This window comes from Atta colombica, unplaced genomic scaffold, assembly GCF_001594045.1.
Source record: "Atta colombica isolate Treedump-2 unplaced genomic scaffold, Acol1.0 scaffold293, whole genome shotgun sequence".
NCBI lineage: Eukaryota > Metazoa > Arthropoda > Insecta > Hymenoptera > Formicidae > Atta > Atta colombica.
In genome coordinates, this window is record NW_017259396.1 from 188688 (window position 1) to 202980 (window position 14293).

Genomic DNA, 14293 nt, shown 5'->3' on the forward strand with positions numbered 1-14293 from the left:
AATGTTATGTACTTCATTATCATTATTACACTAATTATCACTCTGTGCAAAATATTTTTTAATAATTATAATAGAATACCGATAAATATCACTGATATCGTTATTGATCGTATACTCCGCATGCGACACCGCTTAACGTTTGTGATGCGAATACGACGAATATCGCGAAACTGAACGAAAACTCCGCTCGTACAAAATCGTGAACGATCGCAGCCGCAGGTAATTCAATGATTGTCACCAATGTCATTCTCTGCCGCGGATTATGTAACGGGGCGTCCCTATAATGCGCATCGTCCGCATCGTTCACGACGAACGCGATCGTCCGCGACGCGTTATTCACGCCTGGCTGCTTCCGGTTCCGGTTTCCAGACGAGCCCATGAGACATCCTTTCGATTCGCTCATGGGATATCGAGACGGAGGAGCTAGCCGACTGGCAATCGCGCGATAAGACCCCGACAATTTACGACCGTAGCGATTTCGCCGCGGCCATTTACGAAATTGAATGTCCACCTACTGGCCGACGCCACACCATAAGATTATCTATCGACCTGATATCTCGTAAAGGAGAATCCAGTGACTTTTACGCCGCTTTTTTGAGCCTTACTCTGCGCGAGTTCGTTTCTTTTCAATCGTATACATTTCCGTCTGAGCAAGTTTGCGCGAGGTTTATGTCAAAATTTTTATTAATCTTCTAATCTCTTTCAAGAATAACGCGGAATTTTTTTGCGGAATTTTCTATTTAATATAACTACATCTGTACACGGAAAAGATGATTTTGTTAAAACATCTATAGATTTGAAAATAATTTTATTGGATCATCAAAATAATTATGTGACGCTCAAATTGATTGCTAGTATAAACTTTTTGCGGCATCGTCATGCTTGAAATTCCTACAAAATTATTTCCAGGTCTGTATTTAGCTAAGATTTTAAATAATTCAGAAAAATTTTTCTTTCCATATAGTAAAAAATATTAATTTTTCATTCATATCTTTTATTACTAATTTCACTTTCAAGAAATCAGTGTGGATTTAACGTCATGTAGGATATCTATTATCTATAATTCTCACTGTACTGAGAAAAAATGTACTAATTTTTTAATAATTATTTGAATAGTACTAATTGCGAAATAAAGAATAGTAGTTCAATCAAATTATTGATTCTTATATCAAATACATGTTTACATTTAATAAATATTCAATTAACACTATTCAAACAAATATTTATTAAAATTTATTAAAATTTTTTTCTCTCAGTGTGTGTTATATTAACATCAATAATGTAAGAATTTACACCATATTTTAGATTCATACTATGATGGTATTGATATAAACATTAAGGATTATCTACTCTTGTTATAGTATTAATATCAACATGATGAGAATTATACAGGGTTTGGAAGGGATCGATAAACTAAGAAAAAAAAGTCCTGTAGGAATATACTCGATTTTTATTTCGTTTTGGAGAAAATTACAAAAAAATCATTTAAGGCATTGATTTCTATAATTTTTTTTTTAATTTATTGATCGTACTCTTATAAAACGTTTTGATATTTAAATTCCAAACACCCTGTATATAGACATCACACAATGTTAAATCTATATCGATATTTCCACAGTATTAAAATCATTTCGTTGTGAAATTTAATTTCAATTTCTTATGATATGTTCGTTACTTTCTCAGAGAGTTATTGAATAGTTTTGATTGGATAGTTTTTTATTGGATACTTTTTCTTTTCTAATAATGTGAAATTACTCTCTCTATAATATTTGAATCGATATGTTGCTTATACTGGCTGCTGGTATTCAGCAGAAAAAGCAGCTTTGCAACTGTTGTAAATCCTTTAATATGATTGGCCTTATCCTTAGTTCCTTAGATCTAAATGTATAAACCAATCATATTAAAGAATTTTACAATAGAGTTGCAAAGCTCTGCTTTCTCTATTAAACGTAGTTAATATCATTTTCACGTAAGTATTTGTTTAAGCGAGAAACAACTGTGTTGAAAATATTTCATCGTATTGCTACTCAAGGTCGCAGTGCTCGAAAGTTTCGAAACAACTATGGATACCATCATTTACAATTCCAGTGACTCGCAAACGCTGCACAGGTGCAATTTGTGTAGCCTCATTCGCGTGACTCAAATTATATTAGCTTTTGTTTCATAAAATAATTTTATGTAAATGCAAAGGTAGTATATATGTAGATCTGTCGTTCATGATTTAGACATAGAAATAGAAATAGAAATATATAAATAAAGAAATGTAAATACTGTTGAAGAAAATTATTTTGCATTATATTTTTTAAAGCTAAATACATTGAAAAATAACATAAAATACACACAAGTTCGATTAACTATTAAAAACAAAAACCAATTTCTTCAAGATATTCTATGTACAAAAAATTTGACCAATTTTTTAAAGAGAGTTTCACACTGGATATAAAAAAATCTGGCATTAGACTTATAAAGTTAATAAATATATTTTAATATTAAAAATTAAAATATCATACAAATATCTCTTGTCAATATAATCTGTAGATATAAATTTTATTTAATAAAAATAATAATAATAGGCTCAAGAAATTAGAAAAGCACTATGTGTTTTTAAATAAATTTTCATATAGCGGGTCAAGAGATAAAGTGTCATTTTGTAAATTTATTTGTACCATATATGTTTTTGTTCCTTTATGTAAATCATTTCTGACAATATTCTTTTATTTAAGATTTTTTCTTTGTCCAATATTTTAATGTTATCTCAATTAAAATCATAGGATGTCTCTATTCTATGTTCCGTGACAACGAAAGACTGAGTCGTATTTCTTAATATGATTTCCGTGTTCGATATTCACATATTTAGACATTTACCGGTCTGGCCAACGTATGAGGCATCAGTCTCTGTAGTCTATTCTATAGACTACCTTAGAATTCGATGATGTAGGTGGTGGATCTTTCAAAACTTTAATGACTTTATTTAATGATACTTCTATACGCTATGCTCACACTTGGAACGTTGTTAATAAAGTTTTTAATTTTTTCGAAAACAAAAATGTGACGATTCGCCATCAGAAGTTCAACGGGACTCACATGAGCACCAAGCGAATTCCCTTTAAATAGAACATCAATCTAAATTCATTTCAGGCGTCTAAGGCAAGTCCTACACTGCATTGCCTTACTGATGAGTCTAATAGTATAGGACCGGAACGAAACGTCGCAGCGGACCAAAAAGCTTCGAATTAGGCCTTCTTAGTGGACTTTGAACATCATTCATACAGATATCCACAGAAGAAATAAAGGGTATCGTAAAAAACTTTTGCTTAAAATTCTCAACGGATGTAGATTCACTCTGATCTTGAGTATTTAATTGCTCAAATTAAATTTTTTGTGCAATTCTTCTTAATTGTTGAGAAAATTAAACTAAGAAGATGGCCATTATTTAAAAGGATATTAATTATAGTATCAAAATTTTTGCAATAAAACATTGGATGTGATAACAATAATACTCAACTAAACCAAATATTGTACCTATTTTGTGAGATAAAGGATGTTAAGAAAAATAATTTAAAAAACGATCTGAAAATGTAGACGATACAAATCATAAATGAGATGATTATTCTTTTTAATTAATATATTCCTCGTAGTATAAAACTAATAAAACAGTTCATCATTGCGCTCAAGCTATTTGCGTCGAAATTGGAAATACGATTCATATATATTTATCGTTTACACGTCACATAAAACATCGAACGCGATTCCGATCCTACAATTGTTAATACAATAATTTTATTTTCACGTTTAACGACGATGACATGTAACTTTCTCCTCTTTATCACGACATACGCATATACGAGGTGACCTCGGTTGCGAGTATGGCTATTCGTATACATATATCGCGAGGTCAAGATCATTGTCGTTCGTTTGCGCATAGCCTGAGTTCCGTCACGCCTCGTTTAACTCTGACTATCATATTCACATGATAACAAAGTTCCGCTGATCAATCAATATATATTTCTATCCTTATTCTTTTCCTGTTTTTCTAATAATATATTAAATTAGATATTAAAGATCTGAATTTATTATTTTTAATTTATGTTGACTCTCTGATGTTTGTAATAATTAATATAATTAAGAGTTATAACTTATAATGCACATCGCACAGCTTTTCAATTTATAACGATATTTATATATCTCGATAATTAAAAATTTCGAATTTTTGTCAGAATAAAGAGTATTTTAAATCGAAAATAATTATTTTAATTTTTATTTCATATTCAATCATTTTGACATCTATACTTTGACATCTGTACTTTTCATATTTTAATATTCAACATCACATAAATTTTACATTAAGATAAAATCGATTTTAAATTATAATATAATTATAATCGTAACTATATCTATAAAAAATAAATACATAGTAAAATCACTATAAAATATTAGAAACAAAAATTATATATATTCGATGTGAAAATGTATGTCTGCTTTAAGATTAAATGACTGTAATATTTAAGTCCATTAGAATAAAGTCAAACATTGATTGTTTTATACTATTTTCACGTATCCACTGAACCAAATGAAAATTTTAATTTTTTAATATTATAGAAAAAACGCATGGCACAGATAGGAAATACATTGCAAGAAACACGTGCAAGGTTACCGATAAACTGTAAATGGAGCGGTAATAAGAGAGATCTGGTATGTGTGTAGAGAGAGAATGGTTATTATTTTATACTGTCGAATGAAATTTACTTCACTATTATGTACCGCTAACAGATAACTAGGTAGTATCTGTTGTCATTGTGCGTAAAATCTATTTAGCGCATTGCATCTTTTGCGGCAGAAATTGTTTGATGTGGTCGAGAGATGATTAATACGCTAAAATTGTGAAACCTCTGTTACCACAAAATCAATGTAGAAGGCATTCATGATGAGCGGCGTGATTAGAATACAATATTTACAATAACTTAGAAACAATATCAAATAATAAATATTTTTATATAAAAACATTTAAATTAGTTTCTCGACTTATGTTATACTCTACTGTAACTTTTAGCTTATCCTATATTAATAATTTTTATTAGTCACATTTATTAATTGCTTTATATAAATGTGTATGTATATTCTTATTGTCTATATGATTCATCCTAAGACATTGATAGACAAACAGTGTAATGTAGCAGCGAGGACGTGCTCTGTTATTTTGGGAAATTGAAGAGCATTGACTTAATCTAACAACGAATACGACAACAATTGATGAGGACGTTCATTTCACTTATAAGATATGTAAAAAATAATTGAATGTGATATTAATTCTCTTTTCAACATTTCATTAAATATTAAGAATGGCTACATAAATCAATTGATATAAACTAAAAATCAGCTAAAAAAAATCAATATCAGTAAAAAAATGTTGTAATAAATTATACGCATTGAAATCAAATGTAAAAACAATAAACACATATTAATAGATAGGCGATTGAAAGCAAAAATTAAGACGCAGAAATTAAAGCGTTGTACATTGTATTTCAAAGACCTTACAATAAATATGATGAAATCGGACGTTTCGGCTCAGTTCGAGCCATTCTCAGCGATTGTCCACATTACAAATTATTCGCGATAAGATCCAAGTCCGCAACTAAGGGAGTCTTCTCAAATGTAAAAAACAAAACAATTATTTAGCTCTTAATGACTTATGCAGTACAATTATCTTATTTGCTGCAGTTTTTATGTAAATTTATTTATTTTATGTAAATAACTTTTAAACGAGTAAGTAGATCTAAATGAATTTTCACAAATATTTATCAGTTTCATTAGTGTATATGTATAAACTAATAAATATTCGTGCAAAAATGCATATATATATATATATGTAATTTAATTTTAATAATGCTATTTCTTCATAAAAAAGGTGCTATAAGTTGCAATTGTATATAAGAATCAAAGTAAACAAAAAATTCAATAAACTTTAAACAGATAAAAGAATTATGCTAAAATTTTACATGGGAATACTCAGACATAATAATAGAATAATTTATAAATACTTTATATTTTGATAATGCTTTAAATTGTGAGACATTATATATCCTTAAACAATATGTAATTATGTGCAAAAGGAAAATTAACTTTCATAAATATTCATTCAATTTTGCATGTGATAGTCCAATTATTTGCCAAAGAGATATATTACTGTATATATATATATATAAATAAATATTGGGTTGTCCGGAAAGTACGCCGATTTTTAAGGAAAATTAAAACGCAGAAGGTTTAAATTTTAGTATATTATTTATTAAATTATATAGGTTAGTCGGTACGAACTTTCCGGACAACCCAATAAAATTATGTTGCTACAAAATCCACTTTCTTGTATGTTGTTAATTTACCTATAGCATGAATCTAAAATAAAAAAAAAAAAGATTATACTCGTGGGTGTCAAAGTGAGGATTTCTGACGTTGAGATTTTCTGGATTTGTGCCAAAGTTGTGGAGTATTCAAAGTTGTCTACTCGGAATTGCAACGAGTCACGAGATACATAAATGCCATTCCATTATACTGCCAGCTCATCAACCTTGAAGCGCCACACGATCGAGTACGGTAAAGAAAACAAAAGAAATAAATATTAATTTCCTCGTTTCTAATCGAAGGTCGTTCTTGATTAGAATATTTATACTGGTATAGCGATTTTACTCAAATGTTAACTTTTTGGCAAATATAAATTACTTTATGTAAAAAAATCGCATTTTTAATTCTTGATAATTATGCTCTTTTTTACATCAGGAATTATCAAAATTTTCATAGAGTATTTTTGTTTCTTTATCAAAGGCAAAAAATTCAAAATAAAGAGAGACACTTGATACAAAAATATGTCTTTTTGGAAATTATAATTAAATATTCTATTTATAGACACTATTTATGTTATATTTTATGAGTATTTTCTTGAGGTTTTTTAAAAAATAATATTACTGAGTGATATTTACTTCTATTAATTCAAACGCATATTGCAATTTTGGCGTACGGTATAATCACCTGCTACATAAGAAAACGACATTCGCTATAAATGTAATTATGTTGGCACAATAATTATTTATGCAGGTTATTCTTTTTAAAAAATAATATCACTGAGTGATATTTATTTCTATTAATTCAAACGCATATTGCAATTTTGACATACGGTATAATCACCTGCTACATAAGAAAACGATATTCGCTATAAATGTAATTATGTTGGCACAATAATTATTTATGCAGGTTATTCTTTTTAACGATTTTTTTAACGTGAGTGTTATTTATGTCGCATATATCTCTGTGTGTGTGTGTGTGTGTGTGTGTAAATATCGTTCCAATAAGTATATTATATACATATTATATACATATATATAATTAATTTTATTATCACATAAAAATGTTCAAAATCCATAATACATAATTTTGAAGCATTTCAAAATTGCTCAAAGAAAACATTAAGATGTACAGAAAATGTACTACTAACAATTTTAGAATTTACTGACATTTTATTCGTAAATCTTAAATAACAAATTAGTTATAATTATTTTTATATGTTTTTAAACGGACATTTTGATTCAATCATTTACAGCTGGATTCCGATATTAATAATTCATTTATATTATTCGTCACAAAATTCAATATCACAATATAATAATCAAATTTATTTTCTTTCGAGTTGCATATGTAAAAACAATGTATGTAATAGATTAGACAATATATAACAATATTGATATAATTTGCGATTTGTGCGGGAAATACCTATCTTTTGTATGATCTTATATAATCTAATCGTTTCTGGTCGATTATAGCTTACCATTTTTCTCTTTAAATTTCTCTTTAAAGTATATTATTACATAAAATATATTCTAAAAACATGTATGTGTCTTCTTTAATGTTCTTCAATATATCATACGAAAGTAATAGTGTCAGAGAACTATTTTCAACATATTAGCATATTTCCATTTATTTCAGGTTCGCAGTAATTGAATTCAATACGAAATATTTAAAATACAGCTTGACGTTTTCTGCAACATGTTGCAAAATGCAAAAAATGCGAAGTGCAGTTTACTGTAGTTATATTTCTTGTATAAATTGTATCAAAAAGAATTCTTTCTTAAATTATTTTCTAATGTTATAATAATAATTTTCTTTACTATGCAAGTATTTGATTAATCTGTTACAATCTTAATTAATCCGTCAAAATCTTCTAAAAATATAATATTTGAGATTATAAGAATTTTGTCGATTTCTTTCGTTTATTTCATGAGTTTGATGCATTTATTTAAAACGGACATAAATATAGAAGATTAATTCATTATTTAAAAATGTAAAAGTTATATTTGAAATTAGGAACTTATGAGTGTGTCGATTTAACGATTTTGATATGGTTTTTCAAAGATGAGAATAAGAGAATAATGGTAAATCACAGATAATATTATTCGTCAGGAAATGACTCTCACAGTGAAATTCTCTGAGTAATATAAAACACATTGAAATAAGGAACTTTTTCACTTCTCTACATCGCTCTCACGGCTTGGACGTAATTTTCAGAGGCGGGGGTAGAAAAACCACGGATACTGTGTTAACGACCGTTACTCGCTTGAAAATCGGCGCTTGGAAATTGCGCGAATAATGCACCGTCGCCGGAACGAGCACAGGTGTGGCTCGCTTGGACGGTAAGAAGCACGTCATGTTGGTTCGTCCGGCAAAATCCTATCAAAGAAAAAAAAAAGTATAGTGAAATGTCGAGGTAATTCGACGTGTACGTTATTTTTATCCAATCTATCTTCAAAGGGAAAGAGACGAGACACACAATGATCCGAATGTGTCTTGACAGTGACGTATTTCGTTAGAACGAAGAATTTAATTGAGATAGAAGCGTTGTAAAGATGTTTCTTCAGAGTCGTTACAGAAGCGATGTGCACAACGATGGCCTCAATTGCAACCGTTTGAACCGTTCACCAGCTGATCGCCTATTAGCAAGAGGAGAGTGCGGGTAAAGGCAAAATACTCGCTGGAATAGAAAGTACAGATCACATCCAACGAAATAGCTCGCTAAATCTAGCAGCATCCGAATGCTTCTGGAAGAAAACGACCCATGTTTCTTTCTCTCTTTCTTATCAGCTCTTTCTCTCATCGATTCTCCTGAATCTATACGATTTATCTTAAGGACACCGTGATTAATCCTAGTCGTCTAAAATATTTTCGTTGCTTCATTCCAACTGATTCCCATTAATTTAATCCCCCCGTTTCATGCATATCTTATTTTTCATATTCAACATATAATATATTCCTACATATATATATATATATATATAATAAGATAAAAACGCAAAGATAGTTATAATAGCATGTTCACATCTGCAAAGATATTACGTGTGACCACGAGATTTATTTATCGCATACTCGGCGCAAAAGTCTACCATTTCTTAACACATCCAAGAGAATATTAAGAGAATACTAACAATTTAAATGCATATCTCTATAATTGCACACAATATATAGTTATAAAGAAAGAGAGAAAGAGATATCATTAGTAAATAATATCATATTATTAAGAGCATGATAAATGATTCCAAGCTTGAACTTTCTCTAAATCAACTTATAACAATGAAACGCAATACCCTGCACATCTACGATTGCAAAGAACTAGAATCTCTCGATTTCGGTCTTTGTCCTCGCATAAAGATCCACAGAAAGTATATCCTTTAGGCATGCTCTTACACGCGATAGAGCTCACTTTCTCTCGACCTGATTGTCGCGCTAGATCGCTACCGCGTTTTTTATTCGCGACCAAGTAGTCGCTTCGTGGTTGGTCAATCCTGTGCACGCCCGATCGGTTCCTTTATCGTCACGTCGAAGCGGCCAGCCCCAGCCGTAGTGCAATGACCGGTTAAGTGATTCAACTAACGTTTTCTAAGTGGCGGCTCAAAGAGAGGCCCTCGCCTTTCCATCGCTAACTCCTCCTTTCTTTCTTTCTATCCTTTGAATCCTGCCAACCAAGTTCCTTCTTCTTTTTCTCTTTCGCGTCCTTGATCCCTTAATATTTTTAGAAGTTCCTCATGATACACCAACCATCACTGTTAATCCCTTTGGTCTTATACCGTCATCGATTCAGATGTAAATCACCACGGTGCCATCATTGAAGAAGATCGTTATGCGAATTTGTTGTCTGACTTTGGAAGACATGTCGCCAGCGAGAATACGATGATCGCTAAATTATCGCAGGTAAAAAATTGAAGGATTGAATTTAAATGGTAGACGTTCTTCTTGGTTAGTTCCCTTTAAATCCTTTTTACACGTCGTGCTGGTAACACCTTGTAAAGTCTGTGTATAAATTGCACATTCGATTATTCGCGATACGATGTGAGTTAATAAATCTTCCATTCACGTCTGAATAGGCAGTAAACCGTTCGTCAAGGCGACGTACCGGGATCAAGGGTACGACATTCTGGTGTCTACGGCAGCATTGGTGCTCTCGTCAGCAGCGTCGTCTTTCTCTCGAATGCAATGCTCGGATAATGACGATGATTAATCGTCTCAGATACCGTGCCAATCGAATATTCGCAAGAATCCGACTGATTTGAAAGGACCAGTTGCCGGGTTTTATTCTATCAATATTACTATCAGTGTATTCAGCGGTAGATTCTTTTGTTCAATGATGCTCAAAGCCATCTCATTGCCGTTATAAATGATATAATGCTTACGTCTTCCTAAATTCCAGTTGCCGGGTTTTATTCTATCAATATTACTATCAGTGTATTCAGCGGTAGATTCTTTTGTTCAATGATGCTCAAAGCCATCTCATTGCCGTTATAAATGATATAATGCTTACGTCTTCCTAAATTCCACAAGGCAAATTTTTGTTACTTTATAAATTTTTAAATTCAAGATAAAACGATCACAGACCGTTGATTTTAATATCGAACACTAGAATCTTGCTTACGTTTCCAAATTCGATAACCAACAGTTTCTTCAGATAATTTAGAACGTTGTTCTATTTTAAATTCTGAAATCAGAGCATTAGGGTAAAAGTTTCACGATATCTCCACAGCCTGGTTTATTCTGTGTTATCGTTGACGTTGCAAAGTCTTGCTCGTGTTGCCTGATTTAGAAATTCCTTAAAATAATCTAGGACGGCATTGTTCTATTTTAAATCCTGAAGTCCATGTGTTTCGAGAAAATTAATACATTGCAGATCATTGTATATAGATCCGTGACTCGATTAATATTCTCTTGAGTTAATATTCTCTTGATTTGCATTCACCGGTAAGATTCGTTGCGAGGTATCTTCATGATGCCAAATGATACCGACCCGAGTCTGGAAAAGCCGCACGCATTTGACGCAAACGAATCGAGTACTCTTTGCACTTATCCCGGGACCAGCGAGAGCTTTTTCTCTTGCGACGAGCGTCGTGACGCCTCAACTGGAAGCCGGCCACTTCTGCGCTTGGGTTTATATTTAAACGGCGGAGCGCTGCTGGCCACGTCGTCGTCGACGTCGACGCATCGTCTTTCCCAATGCGTCGACCGGACATCAAGGAGAGAGAGAAAAAGAGAAGAATGAAAGAGAATGTATATCGGGGAAAAGAACGCGTTGAGAGAAATACCAAACTGAAGGAGAAAAAAATCTCCGCTTTCGCGAAGCGAAAATATCTTCGAGATACAGAATATGTTGGCGCACGTGAAATATTCAAGCGATATTTAAAAGAGAAATATTATTTGAGAAGAAAAGGGTTCTGAGTTTCAAGATTATGTAAATATGTACGAGTAATGAAAGATAGTTGCATAATAATTCTTCAGAGAAATATTGTGCTTATTATTTTAGGACATTTTCCTTTTATTTGTACTTGTGCTAATACTTTTCAAGATATAAAGTTTTAACTTTTATAAATGTCATTATATTATATCTCTTGTTCCTGCTTGAGATGATTTTTTTGGAATTTTGTTATACATCTCTCACGGTGTTTTGGCACAATGCACAGTTTTACGCACACACAAGCAGACGACGTAGGATGAAACGTTGGAAAACGTGCTAATAAAAGAATACATAAACATCGATATTGCAGGACCTCCCACGTTGGCACGTATTTATCTGACACTTTAAACGGGATCAGTCAGAGGAGTTCGCACATGGTGAACGTTTAACGGTTTGCAACGCGAGAAAAGCGACACAAAGCTGCCTTTGCAATTGATAAAATGCAGACATGAATATTAATTATTATGACAATTAATTGTTTGATTATTAAAATATGAATTGTTAATAGATAACGATTACTATTCCCCATTTAATTTGAAATGGAATCTTTCTTAACGAAATTTTAATTCAATTTGATAGATATATGTGTCTGTAATAACATCAAAAATTGAGAATTTGTTAAAGCCCGCTATGTGAAAGAATAAATTTAAAAATCTGTTGTCGCAAAGCTAAAATGTCATACATTAATTTTGAAATAATTCATGTCTCTCAAATATTTCAATCAAATATCTATAATTCGAATCTCTCGATATTTTATCATGGCATATATGAACACTCGCGTATAATAGTTAGTCCTGCAAATTCAGGTTGCGTACACTAAATTCAATCAACGTTTGCATACGAATTAGTCCTTACACTGGACAGTTAGTGCAGTATGGATGCATATATACTACGTTAGCCCTTCGATCGATAAATATTACAAGAGAAACTGGTGTAGATACCTCTGCTTTCATCTCATCACGTTCGCGATGTGTTCTCGCTGAGAAAAGAAAATCCCGAAGGGGGTATCTCGAAGGTCTAGAATGTTCTGCGTTCCAGAGCACGCCGTTCGAATCCTCGCGAGAGAATATATTCTCTTTTTTTTTTCTTCTTTACCCGTCTGCCCACGCGCTTGAACTACCTACCACTCGCGAAAGAGATAAAAGAATAGGAGAGATGAAGGAGCAGGCGGAGATCTAGGCTGAACGAAGCAACAAAAGGAAGAAGAGAACCAAATACGAGGTCGAGGAAGGAGAGGAATCGTGATATATGGAGAAAGGGACGGTCTGTGCGCATTTGTGTGTGTACGGGGAGAACATCTCGCCGATATCAGGATGTAGGGTTTCGGGGTACGCCCAAAGGGTCATCACCCTTTCTTTGCGAACCTTCCTCCTCCTCGCTTATGTGCCTGCCGTGTTTCTACCTTCTTCTCCCTCCCCTCTCCCTCCCCCTCCCCCCACGTCCCCTATCTTCTCTTTTGCTGGACGATCCCCTCACTCCATCTTCCTCATGCTCCAACGGTGCACCCCTGCGACGCGCGCTTTTACTCCTTGGCGCGTCTCCAGAGACGAAGAAATACGATTCGCCCCCGCGAGAAAATGGCGTAATTATATACGAGGGCGAGTAGAAGAAGAAGAACGTAAATCACAACGGCGTGGAAGCAACGGGGCGTGCGAGACTTGGACGAGGAGTCTCGCATTCGCCGAAAATGCGATTCGGAAAGGGTTTACGAGATTTTCTCCTTTCTTTCTATGAATCAGGAGAGGATGAAAATCTCGAGGACGTTATAAGTACCCCCGTTATTCGCTCTCTTCTTCTCGCCAGTAGTAGAATTATTTTCCATTCGTTTTGTTCAAAGTCACTTGCATGTTCCTAGGAAACAGGAAACGAAGGAACAGAAACGAATCTCTAATTTATCGAGGCTATATAGGTCTCAAGTCGTGTTAAGGAAATTTCCAATCTTCAGTCATCCTGTTTTCATAAAGTCCTATTTCTCCCAAGAGAGAGAGAGAAAGAGAGAGAGAGTTGCTGCGTCACGGACGACTATCTGCGATGCAAGGTTCAATATCCTCCTCATTATGATGGCGTCACTTCAGAAGGGAGCCGTTCGCGTGACTCGGTTCTTGATAACGTGACTGACAACCGATGGAGATTCGAGCTCCGCGGATCATACCATGATGATATGGGTGCAATAAGCTCGACATGATGTCGTCATCTTTATGAGTGCATGATACAACGCCGCATATAATTACAAATATTATTTATCATACTGAAAAAAAATGTCCTAATTTTTAATAAGTATTTATTTGAATAGCAACTACGGACTAAAATTTACTTATAATAAATAAATATTAACTTAATAAAAAAAAATGATAAATCAAATTAATGTTCTCGTATCAAATAAATGTATTTTTAATTGTTTAATAAATATTTATACTCAAAGAAAAAGGAAATATTTCTTATTTAGCAACCATATAAGTGATAATTAATATAATTAATATAAGTTTCATGTGCAGAATTAATGTATTTATTTATATATATAATTAAATAAAT

At 32.6% G+C, this 14293-nt stretch overlaps 1 protein-coding gene across 3 annotated transcripts in view; it reads right to left on the bottom strand.

Annotated features, from left to right (window-relative positions):
* The window catches only part of LOC108690064, a 39978-nt gene that overhangs the window by 15865 nt on the left and 9820 nt on the right, over nt 1-14293 (bottom strand). The window contains exon 1 of one of the 3 annotated variants that reach the window (XM_018197152.1): nt 80-157. The exons of the other annotated variants lie outside the window; for them this stretch is intronic. The gene's annotated coding sequence lies outside the window, so the exon portion shown is untranslated. Of the gene's footprint in view, nt 1-79; nt 158-14293 lie in introns of those variants that run through there. 3 annotated transcript variants of the gene reach the window in all.